Genomic DNA, 18183 nt, shown 5'->3' with positions numbered 1-18183 from the left:
ATTCCCTGTGGTTATGTGGTAGGTCAGGCACAGGCCTGGTGAATACTGATGCTTCATGATTTCCTTTATCCCAGGAGAGATTTTAGGAGGAGTAAGAGAATGGAGAATTCTACCATCCAAATGACACATACCCAGAAAGGGTCCATGTGGCTTCTCTTCAGACATATCTTCAATTGCAGTATCCATATACATTCCTGGTTTAGATATGCATTGAGATAAAATAGCTGAGAAGTTCAGATAACTCCAATTTTGCTTGAAATAGTCCTACATTGTAAATATAAATTTCTTATCCAGGGTGGACTACCCCTTCTCTGAGGAGAAGGAGAGGGAGTAATGGGGAAGGATTTGTAAAGGTGGGACTGCAAGGAAAGGAGGGAGAGAGGGGCTAAAATCAGGATATAAAGTGAATAGATAGATATATAGGTAGATGATAGATACATAGATAGATGGTTGATTGATAGATAGAAGATAGACAGAAATCTAAATCTGTGTCATCAAAAATCCTGCGATTGCTGTATAAAGGAAACTTGATGTCCCCTTTATTAATTCTGGTTGTGTTAATAAGTGGGAAGGCAAAGACAATTGAGTTTCAGTGAGAGAGTCGATATGTCTTAAGCAGACTATTATGGGAGGAAATGCTATATGTAGGGAAAAGAACTTATTGACTAGCAGAAGAAATAGTGTATTCCCTTAGTGTCCCTAGAGAGGAGATAGCAGTGAATCCCATCCCAGGCAAACACAGCTACCCTAACCTGCAGAGGCTCAAGTCTATTACATCAAATAAATTAGGATCAACCTAGAACACATAACCATTTTTCCTCAATTCTCTTCTAGATATGTAGGCAGTATGAACAGTTGTCAGAATATACTGTTTATAGAGAAAGATTTGTATGTGTTTATGTCCATCCACAGTTGGTTGAAGGCACAGATGCAGAATCCAGCAGTCCAGGCTGCCAAGTATTACAACTGAAAATCAGGAGCTGTGGACATTCTGCCTAATTTAGTCTGACAGAGGTGTTGATTTGTTTGAAAGAGACATTCTAAAAGACCTGCTGACTCTTTTCCTTAATTACGTTTTTTTGCAAGCCAGAACAACAAAAGCAAGTGAGCAGTGGAGGCTTGCAGGCAGTCTGTGTGGAGATTTCCACATGACAGTAAACAATTCCATCTCAAAGCCCAGCACTATGAGATTCCCGTTGGGAAATAAGAGTTGCCATGCACCTCTCTCCTTTGTCAGCCCCTCAGCACCCAAGAGCCAGACTGTCCAGCAGTCCAGGCACCAGGCACACGCAACGAGTGAGTGTCTAAAAACATGCTGTGTGTGAACTGAGACAGACTCGAGCTACACAATAGTCATGGATGGCTTTGTAGGGAAAATGTAAACTATTTGGTTACTTCCTTTTTCTAAAAATACGTGGAAATAATCTGTTGCACATCACTTGTTACATAAGTTAATAACATAAAGAGAATTCAATAGCACATTAAAATTATGTTTCCCTTTTATCCTTTTAATTTGACACTAGAAAATTAAATATGTGACTTGTATTGGTGGCTCTTACCACCTAAATGACTGCAGCTAAATGATGGTCTTAATAAAATGATAGATTTTAGGTTAACATAGAAGGATTTAAAGAAATGGTAAGTTTAAAGAATGTTATGAATTGTTATTTCTGGTGTCTTAAAAATCAAACGATCTGACACTTTAGCTTTCATCTCATACAGAAGAGGACTTCATGGTTTTCAATGTGAAATGTCGTTCTATTAAGGTAGTTAGCAAGGAGAAAATAGTAGCTGGACAGACAGATTCCCTGACAGATGAATTGAAAAGGACAGGGACCATCGATAATGAAAATGGCAAACTTCTGGCTTTTTCTTCATTCTTCTGACCTAAGTAAGACAAAGCTCTGGTGAGTTTTGTTTCCCACAAGCAAGGTCCCCCATGTCACTTCCTGGGCATGGTCTAGGATGGTTAGATATGTACAAGGCTGGTCTTGAACACGTTTATCTGAAACTGTGGATATATCAGCTCCTTTTCTTTGTTTAAACTGACCGACCAAAAATTAGATGGAGGAGAATCTGCTGGAAGCCACCAAAAGCCCTTAAGACCCAGGCCTTCTAGGGAACTTGGATTGTGATCCCTTCTTTGTTCTGTAGGAGATTGTCTCTCTCTGATAACTCTCTAGCCAATTCCCCCTGCCCCCGGCACACCCTTGTAGCACGCGTGTGTGTGTGTGTGTGTGTGTGTGTGTGTGTGTGTGTGTGTGTGTGTGTGCATGCGTATGTGTCCTCACGTCTAATGAGTTTTCTGATGCTGTTGGTTGTATCTGAGATTTTTTTCTACCTTTAATACTTTAATTACTGAAGAGAACTAATCCGACCAGGACTCGAAGTTGGGAACCCTTCTGTGCTTCCTGGTTACTTGTGACAGGGACAGAAGGTGCACTTCTCCCTGGGAGTCCATTGTAAGTGAATCACTGAGCTACACAGCTCCCCTTTAGGGTAGCTCTGGGGATAAATCAAGGAATGCTTATTCCCAGAGGGATGAGTGAAGGTGCAAACTCATCCCTGCTGCCTCAGAAGCACTGAGGTGAAATGGATCAGACCTGACTGGTGTCTGTAGTGGGATTTTACTGCACTGAGACGGGAAGAGAGAAAAGAGTCCATAAGTAGAGACAAAAAAGCTATTAAGAACTGTGGAGTAACACCTCTTCTGCCCAGAGTCCACACGGCTCTTTGTGTAAACTGTCTGGGGCAAGCCTTTTCTGAAAAAATTTAAAGCAAGTGGGCTGCATAAAGTGTTGAAATATGGGTTGGAGAGATGGCTCAGCGGTTAAGAGCACTGACTGCTCTTCCAGAGGTCATGAGTTCAATTCCCTGCAACCACATCGTGGCTCACAGCCATCTGTAATGGGATCTGATGCCCTCTTCCAGTGTGTCTGAAGACAGCTACAGTGTACTCACACACATAAAATAAATAAATCTTTGAAAAAAATTTTAAAAAACAGAAAAAAAGAGTGAAAAGAGTCAACATTTCCAGGCTTAATTCAGAATACATAGAACTAGAAAACTTTAAAATACAATTTTGATATGGAAAAGACATGTAATTATCGACTTACGCAGTAGGGTAAGATCTGAAATCAGTCACAGAAGTGAAGATACAAGAACAAATTAATTCTAATGAACTTAGAATGAGATAAATCCATCATCATAACACTCCTGGTACATTCTTCATTGCTGTATGACTCTGATTGTTCTGAAAGCACGTACATTGTCTCTCTCCTGGGCTTCCTAACAGTCATTGCTGTAGCCTGTCATCTCCATTCTATCTTGAGCTGCTGAATGCTATATGCATCCAGTGGTGACTTGGTTTTGAGAAGGAGTGCATGATGATGTGTACTTGCCACTGCAGGAGTCAGCCAGGCCTTCTGGAGAAATGCAGTCATAGGTATGGCCTGACTTGGCTCACAGGTATGGCTAGACTTGGCAAGGGTCACAAGGCCACGCCACTTTAAATATATAGGATCTTAATGCTGAACTGGAAATGAGTTTTAATGACACCACTATGGCTTGAGACTAGCCTAACAAAAATTTTGAGAGACATGGAAGCAATAAAGCTATACAAAAGGATCCAGTGAGCAAGCAGCCACTCTTCCTACAGAACTCCCCTTAAGCCTCATGTGTTAGGGGTATACAAAAATATCTCTTCTTATGTTTCTCCCCTCGTGGCAGATGAGAGCACCACCAATTGCAAATCTTGGTCTCACCATGTCTTTTGCCTTGGTTTGCTGTCTTTGGTTTTTGCATCTGGCTTTTCTGTATCTGTACCTTGGATGAGGATCTTGCTGAATAACCTGCGACTTGGTCTGTGATAGAATGACTCTTTTATTCAGAAGACCATCCTTCTTGTCGATCCTGTATCAAGCAGCTCATAGCCTGAGGGACTATGGGTTTGTGGATGATTATGACCACAGAGAGAATCCATGACTCTGACTGAGCTTCCCAGTATTTGCTTTACTCTTTATAGACCGGTTTCAAAACAAAAGCCCACATCTTTCATATCCCTGTGACAGGACCTCATTGTGTAGACCAGGCTGGCCTTGAGACCCGGAAAATCCTCCTGCTTTATCCTACTGAGTGCTGGGATTTAGGCACCTGTATCTGTTGACATAGTTTTGAGCTCAAGGTCATGCATCGCCTTCTCTTGTCTCAGAATTCTTACACATTATTTCGATAAATAGATACGAACACGCACCTTCCACCTGAATGTTTTATCAATAATAAAATAAAGTGCACACAGTCTGGGAAATGTAAAATGGAGTTGCAGGTGACAGGTCTTTTGTATAAACAGAGTTAACTACTCAGAAGCCATCAAAGACTTAATCATTTAAAATACAACCTCTTTCAGGAGTATCTCCATTTAGACATCATATGTGCATTTTATTAAGCTATTATTTTGATACTGCAAAAGATGTCTGGTCTGTCAGTGTGACTTTTAACTTGTAATTCCTCAGTGTCACCTAGATTTCCCCGGGGCTTTGTCATCTTCCTGAGATGTTTTCCATTGGATCAAAGCCCAAGATGAAATTTCAATTACATTAATAAAATGAACTATTCATATGGAACTAATCTTCCTATAAAAATCTCTTCAAATAAACCACCAGTTTTGAAAGGCAGATAAACCCAATTTATTGACTTGGTTGTGAATTTTCTCAGGATTTATGCTAATGAAAGCCCCATACTTATATCGTATACAATAATGAATAATTAAGTGGGAAAAGTCTGCTCAATAAATTGTTGTCACACAGTGATGTGGCTGTAAATGCTGGTCTACTAATTACCTGTGATACACATTGTAGAACATTAGTTCTGATGAAGCCTCATCTCTGTGGTCTCACTCAAAGTAAACAATACAGTAAGCACCATCTATAAACAGAATATAAGTCTCTACATTGACATTGCTATCCAAACAAGGATGCTCATACAAAGAAACCACCTCACGCATGGCGAGGCTTTACAACTGTAGGAATCTGTGCATGAGACACTCTGCTTCACTGAGCAAAACTTATGCTACCAAGAGCTTAATTACATCCTATATAGCATGCTAATAGCCCATATGGTGATGCCTGGGAACGTCCTAATTGAAAGTCACTTAACATTTACTAAGACAATTTGAGTCCAACCAGTACTCCCTGACATTCCTGGCTAGAAGGGACACACTTGCTTTCACGGAAAGTAAATTACAATGCTGCCTACGTTCTGATGACTCTCTCTAATTTGCTTATTTTCAGCTTTGAACACCTGTCTCAGATTTCATTTAATTATAATGAATCTATAATTAAGAATCTGCTAGAATTTCCATAGAATACTCAGCTTTGAGGAAATTGCATTAACATATTGCCACGTTCCGGCAGTCTACAGATTGAAACTTCTGAGAACATAGAACAGAACTTCATCTGCTTTTTTTTAATGCCAGCATCCATGGTTCTTGTCCTCCTCCCTCGCCTGTGGTCAATACCTTGCTAGCTGACTCTTTGTAAAACATGTCCACCTTCAAATACTATTTTCTCTGACATGCTTTTGCATCCCAGTTTCTGTCTTTTATCCAAACTTCATCCTCCAGTATCCTTCCCAAACCTTATCTTGCTTGTATCTGATCTTCCCAAGCCTATTGCTAGACCATCTCCTTATTCTAACAATCATTTCTATCTTCTATTCTCAGAACTCAGTTTCTATCTCATCCTTGGTCCAAATCCTCTTCTCTTCCTTATGAGGCTCAATGAAACAACTATTTACAGGTCTCCCTACTTTCCTGTTTGCTGTAAGCCCTTCCTCCATATTGGACAGAAAGACTTTGCCGAGCCTTGGGGAGGTAATGCTACTTTCTTCCGTAGCATCCCCACATCCCTGTGAGATTTACTTTGTCTCTAGACTACCTTGTATCACTCATTTCTTGATCCCTTGCAAAGTTCCCCCATCCTCCTGTCATGTCACTACACAGCGCATCTCTCCTTAAACCAGACTTATGCACTTCTTTCAACTGTTTCTTCCTTCTGGCATGATCATCTCAGGCTCTTCTTAACACTCAGGAATCTGACTTAATGTCACCCCTACATAAGAGATTTCTGTGGTGAGTATGGATACATACGGCTCCACTATAGAACTTCAGAATCTCCTAGTGCCCTTTTCATTATCCTGTGGTCCCTCTTGTGAGCCTCAGACATCCCAGCTGACATGACACAGCATATTCTCTCTCTCTCTCTCTCTCTCTCTCTCTCTCTCTCTCTCTCTCTCTCTCTCTCTCTGTAATCCTGTAATCATATCTACTTCATATAATGGCAGGTCATAATAAAAGTTGAATAAAATATAAAATAAACACACATAGAGATTGTATGAACTAAATGCCCTAGCACATCGAGGGTTTGAAAAATGTTTTAGCTGCTTTATTTAGTAGTCCTCAGAACCATTAACATGTACTTACAGACAGCGTATTTCCATTTTGATCAGTGTCTAGCCATATTAATGACAGAAGTCCAGGAGACTGAATTTGCCTGAGGCATCAGAGCTCTTTTCATTTGTGTAAAGACACCCCATGATATTTGCATAATGGACACATTGTCTAACAACACTCTTCTCACAATGTATCTGTCAGCATCTCATGACTATGGAATAAATTTTTCCAGAAACAAATGACCACTGTTCAGCTTCTTTTTTAAAGATGAACTGTGAATTCTATATGAAAAGCATGAATTTTGCAAATATTGGTATGTGTCTGTCTACCTTTATTGACCTATTAACAACTATAAGGTTTTACCCCTTTAAAAAAACATAGAAAGAAAACAGTGTAATCTAGCTCATAGGTTTTGTTTGTTCCTTCCTTGTGTGGCTTGACTTCAGTTCTCATGCTCCTAATGGCTTTCACGGTGACATTTGATGAAACATTTCAATTTTCCATGCTTGTTACCACTATTTTAAAAGGAGAGTCACTTCTACTATTTCTTTGGGCTCCAGATACCTTACAATTTCCTTTCCATAAAATCTTGTAATAAAGCCAAGTCAAAATCACTAGGCATCAACAAAACCAAGAAGAGAGTGGAGGGCTCTTGTGGGAGGCCACTTCTGTGGAATGAGGCTTCTAGCTCTGCTTGGCTCCTCACCAACCACCAAGCCTCCAGGTCACCACTCATGCTTTGTTGCAACCCTAATGAGTGGCTACCTGGATCCTATCAGCTGCAGGATGTCTGGTTTCTAATAATACATTGATTCCTCTGACTGTTTTAGCACGGGCCTCTTTCTCTAAACTCTAAGGTGGGTGCGAGCCAGCATCTAGATATTATAAAAAGGATTACTTCATCAGGACTTCAAAGAGGGCCTGGCCAGTTGAAGGCTCCTCGTAAGTTTTTTTGAGGATCAGAAGTTTTCAAAAATACATGACAGAAAATAGCTGCTTAATTCTCTTTTGTATTCAAAATTCAATGCCTAGGAATTCATATTCCAGTCACATTGAGAAGAGTCTGAAAATTCCTCCCGATTCTGCTCCGTTTTGTGTTTGCTCATATATAATAATTATTTTAAAGCACACAGTCTCATGATGAATAGACATGCACACCAGTAAAAATGCTAATTGGGGTAAAATAACTAGGAGCTATTAAGCACTCCTTTCAAGCATGCCTAATAGAAATTTCCAAATTGTTTCCACTGTGGAAAGATTCACTGTATTAAGGAAACCCACTTCCTTCTTCTGCATCCCTAAAATTCTTTGTAGTCTGAGTTCTTTGTCAGAGACAGTCTATATCAAAACACTCAGCGCTGGACACTGCTGCCCTCTCAAAGCATGTCTGCCCTCCAATTCTGATGGGAGCTTGGTATGATCTCAGGGTCTAAATGTTCTATGCATCAAGAAAGTCACCAGCTCCTGAGCAAAGAGGCTGATCAGGATCAGTAGGTGACAGCAATTCAGATAAATTTCACCATTGAGGGGAAAAGGCATTTATGGAGACTTGTGCATTGATAAATAGAGGTTTGTTTTTTTTTAACAAATGCTTGTGGAAATGAAAATTGGAGATTCAAATCTGTAAAAAACACCATTCTTATCTTTTGCTTCTCCAGAACTGGCCTGGAAATAGTTGGATATGGCAGTCAGTTTCCTCCATCTCCCTTGTCCTGGGACTATTAATATCATGAAAGCTAACCTATGTGACACACGTAAGAGCCTTGGAACCACCCTGACAGTGGTCAGAACTGGATTCCAATCCTATGAGGAAAAGTCTGGAAGTCACCTGTGATCAGCTATCAACACAGAGAAGTGTGAAATGTGGAGAGTCGAGATTTCCTTCAGTCTCCACTCTGCAGACTAGAGAACACAGCACTCAGGGTGCACTTATTTCTCTGTCTTTTGCTGCTTTTGATTTTCTTTCAAAATGAGGCAATGAAAAATTAAAATCTCTGCTAGCAAAGGCTATGCATGGAATAGCAATGCATCTTCTGTTGAAAGTAAAAAAAAAAAAGTTCGGAATACAGTTTTCAGATCTGAAGTGCCACACGTAACAGTTGAGATCTGCGTCTTCTCCAGAGAAGAGGTGACACACATCTACTGTGCGTCAAGAAAGGCTGCTGCTATCATCCCTTATGCAGAACAGGACCTCCGTAGCTCAACTCTACTACTAATATTAAGGAAAGACCAAAGCATTGAAAATTGTGCTCAGCATTCAATGGGGAGACAGTTAAGTGTCTCACATTCGACTTGCAGCCTTCCACGTTTACTGAGTGCTCCCTCGATTCTCATACCTCCAAAATGCTCTCACAACACCCAGAGCACATCATCCTGAAAGGAGTCCATGTATGAGGCACTGCAGGAGGGTGGGTAGCTCCACCATCTCCTGTTCTGTGTGAGGCAATGTCTGGAAGTTCACCAAACGCAAACAAATGCATGCATGTTTCCAAGATGACACCCAGTGCCCTGTGATCCCCTGAGAGCCAGGTTTGGGGTTCTCTCTCCTGCCCTAATCAATTCTATACTCCAGGAGAGACTGGGTGGTTTTCTGAACTCTTCATTTTAATGATTTATTACGATTTTTAAGCAATGTGTATGTATGTGTGTCTGCGTGTGGTTATGTGCACATCCATGCAGATACCTTCCAAAGCCAAATGAGGGTAGAGAAGCCAGTAGTGCTAGGGATATAGAAGGTTGTGAGACCCCTGGCACGGGTGCTGGGTAATGAAATCCAACCCTCCAGAAGAGTAGTACATGGTCTTAACCACTGAGCCACCTCTCCGGTGCCAGTGTAACTATTAATTCTAAATCATAATACTTCTCCTTGGTTATTACGACACTCCTATTTAAATATGAAATGATATCCTTCACCTACATTTCATGAATGCAATCATTTTAAAATGCTTTGAGTTTCCTTAGTTGTGTTGTATTTGCAAACTATAAGATTTTGCTTATCATTTCAAATCCAGACCTGCATTTCTCCCTTGTACTTATTTATTTTCTTTACCTTTTATTCTTTGTTTTTTGAAAAAAAAAATCTTCTAAGGCAAGAAATATTTTTTTGTAAGAGCTAGCTAGGAAGGGTATGAATGTTTTCAAGGGTCTGAGATTTCAAGTGCTTCAAGGAAATGGAGATTCAAGGACCCTGAACACTACAGATTGGTGGCTATGTTTCAAGAGGAAACAGAAATAGCACTTAGGCATTGACAGCGCCTGCCTTCTGGAATGGATTCTGCTTCTAATTTCCTGTCACATCCAAGTTAGAAAGTACATCTCCTTCATTAATGGTAGCACAGAGCCCAATATCCATCTAGCAAACAAATGCAAAAGTGTGTATGTGGAAAACACAAAAGGAATCCCATTCCATCCAAGGTATACGAACAGGGCTTCAGTGTTTTTCCTTACATAAACTAATTCAAAATGTGAAAAGGTGTGAGTCTGAATGACTGGGGAGATTACGCAAGGTTATACAGTCATTTTGTTACGACCACTTAATTAAATCAACCCACAATTGAAAGGATTTGGAATTTGATAAGTATGTATCTGAACTTCCTGATAATTTTTAAATGCCTCGCCCCGAGGAGTAGAGTGTTTCAATGGCCAGTTTCTTCTTCTTTCTCTGCCTTAATGGTTTAGGACAAAGGCTATAATTGATCTGAACTTTTAAGCAATGATGCCCTGTCCATCCTGGAGTTCAAACCTTGTAAAACTTGTGGGTAACACCTGCGTTTGTTATTATCATCTGTTTCTATTTTCCTTGTTTTGGATTTATGATTTCTGTGTGTAGAATTATCTAAATATCAGGGCAATTTTATTTATCACCTCCAAGCACCATTTAAAGCAATTAATGGTATATAAATTTTTAAGCCATACTCTACACTACAAATATTACTTTTTACTGATTATTCATGCTGCCTTTTTTTCTGCTGAAATGGAGCCTGTCATTCACATTCAGAATTATTTTCAGTGAATGAGTTTCTCACACAACTACCTTTGGCGATTTCTTGAGTTCTTAAATTGAGTGACAGCTTGTCAAAAATAAGATGGTCTCATTGTAGGATAGTGGTGGCTCTGGGGGACAACTTCAAATTAAACAAACCCTGCTAGGCATCTTTTATTGCATTGCTCTGCCTATTTATGTATGCAATGGCTGGTAGCTCAAGTGGGTCCTTTAAAGAATAAGACCAAAGGAATTCCTCTGTGATTAGATGATTCATGGCATTCACTGAGAGCATATACAGCCTGAAACTTTCATCATAAATTTAAAATATACTAAATTGAAACATTCTCGGGCCGCCAAGTCTGGAATACCACAGCAGAGCAGCACAGTAGTGTCTCTTGTCTCTGCGGTGGCTGTCACAGCCAGGCATTGTTGATCATAGCTCCTGCACTGTGTTCTTGCCAATACCACGGGCATATCTGAGATAAACCAAAATTGAAACTCAAACTGTAGTTTCTGCCAGTGTATATCATCATGGTATTGAATCATATATAGAAAGACATCAAGTCATGGATCTACAACTAGGGGGAAACCCAGGTATTTCTGATGTGAACTGCTCTTCACATGTCCAGTGTTCCGCACTCATATATGTCTGCATGCCGACCCATGACTTGCTGATATATACCTATGAATTGCCATCTTCTAAGGACTCCTCCAGGCTTCCCTGCCTTGTGGCTTCTTCAACCATCTGCTGGAAACACTTTTCCCTACCTGTTTCTGGTGTAGCTTCACTGTGGCCAGAGTGGGTACTGCTATTAACCCTAATGCAACCTATCAATGATACACACATACAAGGAAACCCAAGCTGTACGCTGGATCCCAAAGAGCCACCAGAAGCTTTCTAAACTGGCAATACTTAGACTGGGTTTCCATGTGTCCTAGCTGTAACATAGTAGGAGAAGCTGCCCTTACAGACTCCTCTGAGACACTCACTGTGGGTCTCTTCCAGGCAGACTTAAAAGGTCATATTTACTACATAACTTTCAGAAGCTTCTATGGTTCTTAGAGTCTCCTTAATAAGCTCTCAAATCCAAGAATGGTTCAAGTCCACTTCGAAGTGTAGTGATACCAGGATTCTTGCTGGGTTCTCACTTCCCATTAGCTGACTGGGCTCTCTGTGCTGGCTCCTAGGAAAGTCTGTCTTTCCAAACCCTGACCTTGGCTTCCTACGTTTCTGTTCCTCGACTGCATGCTGAATTCCCTGTTGTCTTTGTGACTTCCATTTCAACCTGAGTCTTCTGCATTTCTGCCTCTCAGCTCTTTTCCCCATTGTTTGCTGATTTACTTTTCCTTTTGCAATTTTCAAGGAATCTGTTTCTTTTTTCTTATTTTACTGTGATACATTGCTCTATATTTTAAGCCATGTATACCTTGTATTTGAACAGTTTGAAGTTTCAGTCCTCCAACAGCATTGGTTGCCTGGATTATTACAGGTTTTCTTTGCCTTCTTGATTCACCTTTCAAGCCTGCATCAAGACACCTTCTGCACACATCTATTGCGTTCTCTCCCCTTACTGTGCAGCACTGAATTCCACAGTCCACTGGAGTCTGCAATAAGGGCAGTTTGCCATGGGTCATGTGGTTTACCTTACCATGATGACTCTGAGAAAACGCCAAATATCTGAGCACCAAGATATTTTCTCAGGAAAAATAAGTTTCTCTGAACACAGTTCAGGTCTTCCTGCCAGGTGACAGGGTTTTTAGGGAAATCCAAGCACGGTCCACTTACCATGTACATCGATGCTAGCTCTTTCTAGTCCAGCAGAGAAAGAACCAGAATGGAATGACTGAGAGAAGAAACAGGATGGAGGTTGGACAACTGAGTCATGCTTCAGCAATTCTTGTTCAGTTTATAGCATGTAAAGTGAGTCTCTCCAGAAACATTAATTACATTATTTTAGAAATTATTTTCTAGTCTAAATCTAGTAGATTTCCAAGAGGGAATGGAATTTCGTTTAAAAAAGTTCTCAAATGTAATTTAAAATTCCTATCACTTAAGAATTTTATGCATTCTTAATATACTTTAAGTGGATTCATAAAGCAAATTAAGATGACAAAGTTTAATTTTTGACTATTTTAAGCAGCTTGATTGGAGCAGCTAGTGTCCCTTCAGGAAACCTAAATATCAAGGGAGGAACGTTTAGGAGAGAGAACACTGCAAGAGAGATTCTAGCTAACGTCATGTGCTTGGTTACTTCAGCAGAAGTCACTCTCGTTGTAATCAAACTAACTTGATATTCAACACAGAACTGGAAATACAGACACTGAAGGCAGAAACTGAATTACCTCCTCACTTCAGTTGTACAATCTATGGTCAGAGAAAATATCACTCACCTATTTCCAAAGAGATGAGCAGAGAGAAACTTTATTTAATCCTCAGATAAAACCCTTGCTAGGATAGATGGGTCTGTTCAACAGGAACGGAAAGGAAGATTGCAGCAATCCTTCATTTCTCTTCTGGGCCCGAGGCTAGAGCTAGATTAAGCCATTGGAAGGTGGAAGAAAATAGAAGTAGTATGTACTCTGATCTAGAAAGACTACCTATGTCCCTAAATAACATGCGTGATCTCTGAGGAGATGTCACCCTGAGACCCAATGCTGAACAGAAGAAACAATATTGAAGGGACATTTACATCTGTATCTATAGGATAGCCCATAGCATCCAACTGTCTGGAACCTATCCTCAGTGTGGCACTGTAGGAAATAACAACTGGGCCCTGACAATAGGCTTAAGGAGACCTCCTGCTCTCAGAAAATGCTACCTCTCCAACAGTGGCTGAAATTACTGTCTCAGTACCTGTGAAATGGTTTGTAAAGCCTAAGATTCCTACAATGGCCACTTTGAGCTCCTCAAGATTGTGAGAGACCCTAACGGAAGAGAATCTGAAGGGGTCCTTCCCATTAACGCACCTCATGAGGTAGACTTACTTAGGAGGCTGGAGGCATTAGAATATCCCAGTGCTGTCCAGCTAATGGAAATCTGTAGTACTTCCTGAACTGAGGAAATAATAGAATCATCCTAGTGTTTAAGCATATAGACTAGGACCTAAGGGCATACCTTGACAGAGCACCCACACCCACACCCCAGGCATTCCAGTTGAGATAATCAAGGATCTGATGGATCAGTTTCTAAGCAGCCTGGATTTTCTTCATGCAAATTGCATTGTTTAACAAGACTTCAAACTAGGGAACATTCTGGTGACAAGTGCTGGAACAGTCAAGCTGGCTGACTTTGGCCTTGCCAGATTCTACAGCTACCAGATGGCTCGTCACACCTGTGGCTGTTATACTCCGCTACTGTGTTCCTCAAGTTTTGCAATCTGCATATGCAACACCAGGATGTGGACAGGTGGCATGTCCCTTGTACCTTTGCCGAGCTGTCTCACTGAAAACGTCTCTTCCCTGGAAGTGCAAAAGCTGACCAGTTGGGTAAAATCTTTGATCTGAAGGCCTTCAGAGGATATCTGGCTTCAAGATACATCTCTATCCTGCCCCCAACCCACAGAACTTCTTCCTGCAAAGGAGCTTGACCAGTGCAGTCAGTGCTCTCCAAGAAGGAGGAATATGAAGCAAGCAGCTGTTGGAAATGCTGAATTTTAACCCACAGAAGCAAATATCTGCCTTTTGTGAGGCCTACAGAACTCATTATCTCCATAAGGAAGAAAATGACCCAGAGTAAGATGTGAAGTGGCTGTCTTTCTCTGCTTCTGGACACTCAAGTGCAGAGAACTCCACTGAAAAGCCAGCCTCTGCCTTCCACTCAGGCTGGGAAGACTCCTCCAGCTTTTCATAGAGACCATTTTAAGCCTTAAATGGCATTTGCCTCTCCTCCTTAGGAGGTTTACCCTTCTGTTTTTCTACACTAAAGGTTGGGTCTATTTTGCCTATTTCCCTCCCTCCTTTATGTTTGAGATTCTTTGTTTTACACAGGAAAACCAAACAAGACCACACCACCACAACCACCACCACCAACACCACCATCAGCACCACCACCAACAACAACAAAAAAAAACAACAATAACAAAGCTTGTTGCCAAGATAACACATCAAATATTAGTGTCTGAAATGTCTGACGAGATAGAAGAAATCTCAATAGAAATTCTCGGACTTCTGGAACTTTCTGTACACTATGAGAAAACTTTGTATATAATTACAAGGACCTGTCTTTGACAGAGTAATCAGGTGGAGGGCACACACACATCTCAGCCATCACCCTTTCAGACTCCTATCAATTGCTCACCTCTTTGTGCTCCCTAACTGTGGCCTTCACAGGCAATGGGAACATCATTTCTTTGACTTTCATCTTAGGAAATTTTGTTCTCAGGAACATCTTTCCAACTTTGAACAATTTACATATTTATTTTCCTTACACTTGAAAATCGACCGAAGGAATATATAATTCTTCAAATCCCAGAGATATTTACTGTCTAGTATTCATTATTGCCATTTGATAAATGTTAATACTAGTACTTGTACTTTTTATTCTCAAATACTCCTTTTCTTTGTCTTTGTGATTCTTACTCTCCTCATCTTCTCTTTCTCTCTTCCTGGTCAGCTGTCTTATTCATGGAAATCCCTTTACTGAATTTCCACAGCAAACACAATGAAATCTAGAGTCATCAGGTCTGCTGGGCTTTGTATGATCTGGCTGCAGTCTTGTGTGTGTGTGTGTGTGTGTGTGTGTGTGTGTGTGTGTGTGTGTGTGTGTGTGTGTGTATGTGTGTGTGTTGAACTCTTTTTTTTTTAATTTATTTAATACTTAATAATAATTCTTTGGTTTCCGGGCAAACATCCCCCTCCCACCTCCCCTTCCTTATGGGTGTTCCCCTCCCAACCCTCCCCCCATTGCTGCCCTCCCCCCAACAGTCTAGTTCACTGGGGGTTCAGTCTTAGCAGGACCCAGGGCTTCCCCTTCCACTGGTGCTCTTACTAGGATATTCATTGCTACCTATGAGGTCAGAGTCCAGGGTCAGTCCATGTATAGACTTTAGTTAGTGGCTTAGTCCCTGGAAGCTCTGGTTGCTTGGCATTGTTGTACCTATGGGGTCTCAAGCCCCTTCAAGCTCTTCCAGTTCTTTCTCTGATTCCTTCAACGGGGGTCCTATTCTCAGTTCAGTGGTTTGCTGCTGGCATTCGCCTCTGTATTTGCTGTATTCTGGCTGTGTCTTTCAGGAGCGATCTACATCCGGCTCCTGTCTGTCTGCACTTCTTTGTTTCATCCATCTTGTTTAATTGGGTGGCTGTATATGTATGGGCCACATGTGGGGCAGGCTCTGAATGGGTGTTCCTTCAGTCTCTGTTTTAATCTTTGCCTCTCTCTTCCCTGCCAAGGGTATTCTTGTTCCCCTTTTAGAGAAGGAGTGAAGCATTCATATTTTGATCATCCGTCTTGAGTTTCATTTGTTCTAGGGATCTAGGGTAATTCAAGCATTTGGGCTAATAGCCACTTATCAGTGAGTGCATACCATGTATGTCTTTCTGTGATTGGGTTAGCTCACTCAGGATGATATTTTCCAGTTCCAACCATTTGCCTATGAATTTCATAAAGTCGTTGTTTTTGATAGCTGAGTAATATTCCATTGTGTAGATGTACCACATTTTCTGTATCCATTCCTCTGTTGAAGGGCATCTGGGTTCTTTCCAGCTTCTGGCTATTATAAATAAGGCTGCGATGAACATAGTGGAGCACGTGTCTCTTTTATATGTTGGGGCATCTTTTGGGTATATGCCCAAGAGAGGTATAGCTGGATCCTCAGGCAGTTCAAAGTCCAATTTTCTGAGGAACCTCCAGACTGATTTCCAGAATGGTTGTACCAGTCTGCAATCCCACCAACAATGGAGGAGTGTTCTTCTTTTTCTGCATCCTCGCCAGCATTCATTTTCTTGATAGTTCCTGAATTTTTAATCCATTCTTTGATAATTTCACAACTCATACATAATGTGTTTTGATCATATAAGTTCTCCTTCTAACACCTCTAAGAACTCCCTCAAACATCTCTTCCTGACTTCTTGTCCTTCATCCATAGTTCACTGATCTTGTAATTTGATGTTTACATGCCTTGGAATCCTACTGAATTCTTGGACTTTGCATGCCCTGCTTAGCTAATTACAGTAATTATCTATGTGCACATTAACCACTGTGATTTGGGGAAAGTGGTGGAGTTCTCCTTTAGGTAGGAATTAGCTGCCAATGGCAGTGTTGGGTACCTGGTACTACAGGGTAGTGTGAGACACAGTCACTGCTGTCCTGTGCATCGCAAACTATGGTAGCAGTAAATAGCAAAGGTGATGGCAAGAGATGTAGAGAGAAGAGAGAGCTGGAGGAGGAGAAGAGAAGTCATAGCAGTGATAGTTCTGCTGGCTATCTACAACCTAGTGTGGCCTGTGGGTAAAGCTACTGTAGGCAGCTGTAGAACCACAATTATAGTATAGAATGGTAAGAAGGTAATCAGTCTACCAGTCCAGAGGCTCCCATCCAAAGAGAGAGATGGCTACTCATGTATCCAAAATTGGGAGTAAGAGAAGTACTGAGGAAGAACAAGTATTATTTCATCAAGCTTTGGGTGGGTTTATAGGACTTGACTTTCTTCAACCCACCCTTGGGAAGGTACATGAAGTGAACTGTCAAAGACACCCTCCACTTCCTCCCCCTGCTATTTCAGTATTCTGAGGCTGAGTTCCCATGGGAACTGGAGGATAAAGCTGGAATTGAATTGCTGACCAGTGCTTGTTTCTAACTAGATTGCACAATAATGGAGCTCTTACTTGAGCTGGGAGGCGCATGCCCCTAATTCCAGCACCTGGGAGGTGGAGGCTGGAAGTCAAAAGCAAGTTCGAGACTATCCAGGGCTACTTAACAAGACAACAAGACGTCTCCAGGAACAAACGGGTGGATCTCTCCTGCATGGGAAGTCTTCCAATTTTCTCTAGAATTGGTTTTAAAAATATGGAGAAAAGATGTTTGTCATGGAAAATTTTTATTCCTCTAAATATGGGACTTGGTTAAGAATAATTTGTCAAAAATTTATGATAAAGAGAAAACACTGAAAACTGCCTTTGGGTAAGTTTAAAATTTTAAAGTTCTAAAAACAAATAAACCCTGGTATTGACATAGTAGTTTGTTGTGTTCATTAGGTATGCTAATATGATTTAAAGTGAAAGAAAATTATGTTTGATTAGATTAAATAACTATTTTATTCAATCTGAATTTAGCTTCACTTGAATGTCTTTAGCTTGAAGCCTTGTTTCCTAGTGGGTGATTCCTGTTTCTGCCTTATGACTATTATCATAAATTCGTATAAATGCTGCATTTAGTTATAGAGATCGTGCATACAGATGAAAACCGATTTATGTGTTACCATGGCCATGCCACAATGCTGGAATATTTGTTCAAACGGTATTCTGGATGGAATTTTTGACAATGAGATTAAATTATTACAGTTTGAACAAAGCAAATTACCTCAGTAGGGGTGGGTTGCATCCAATCAGTAAACAACTTGAATAAAAAATGATCTGCTGGCAAGAAGCAAGAAAAATTCTTTCAACAATAGTCTTAAGATTCACATGCAAATATTACCTGGGCCTCTGGCTGACAACTTCCTTCAGGTTTTGCTTCCAACACATTTGAACAATACCTGAGCCATCTCCACAGAATTAATGTGTCTGCACACATTTAGATTATAGACTGCTCTTT

General features: G+C 40.7%; 1 protein-coding gene and 1 pseudogene across 2 annotated transcripts in view; one reads left to right on the top strand and one right to left on the bottom strand.

Moving 5' to 3' along the window:
- Window positions 1–18183, bottom strand: part of Csmd1 (CUB and Sushi multiple domains 1) — a 1600162-nt gene that overhangs the window by 640849 nt on the left and 941130 nt on the right. The gene's annotated exons all lie outside the window — the stretch shown is intronic.
- LOC108353087 (cyclin-dependent kinase 4 pseudogene) lies at window positions 13295–14451 on the top strand (annotated as a pseudogene).

The sequence above is a fragment of the Rattus norvegicus genome, chromosome 16 (assembly GCF_036323735.1).
Source record: "Rattus norvegicus strain BN/NHsdMcwi chromosome 16, GRCr8, whole genome shotgun sequence".
NCBI classification, from domain to species: Eukaryota; Metazoa; Chordata; class Mammalia; order Rodentia; family Muridae; genus Rattus; species Rattus norvegicus.
This window is presented reverse-complemented; position numbering and strand designations above follow the sequence as displayed.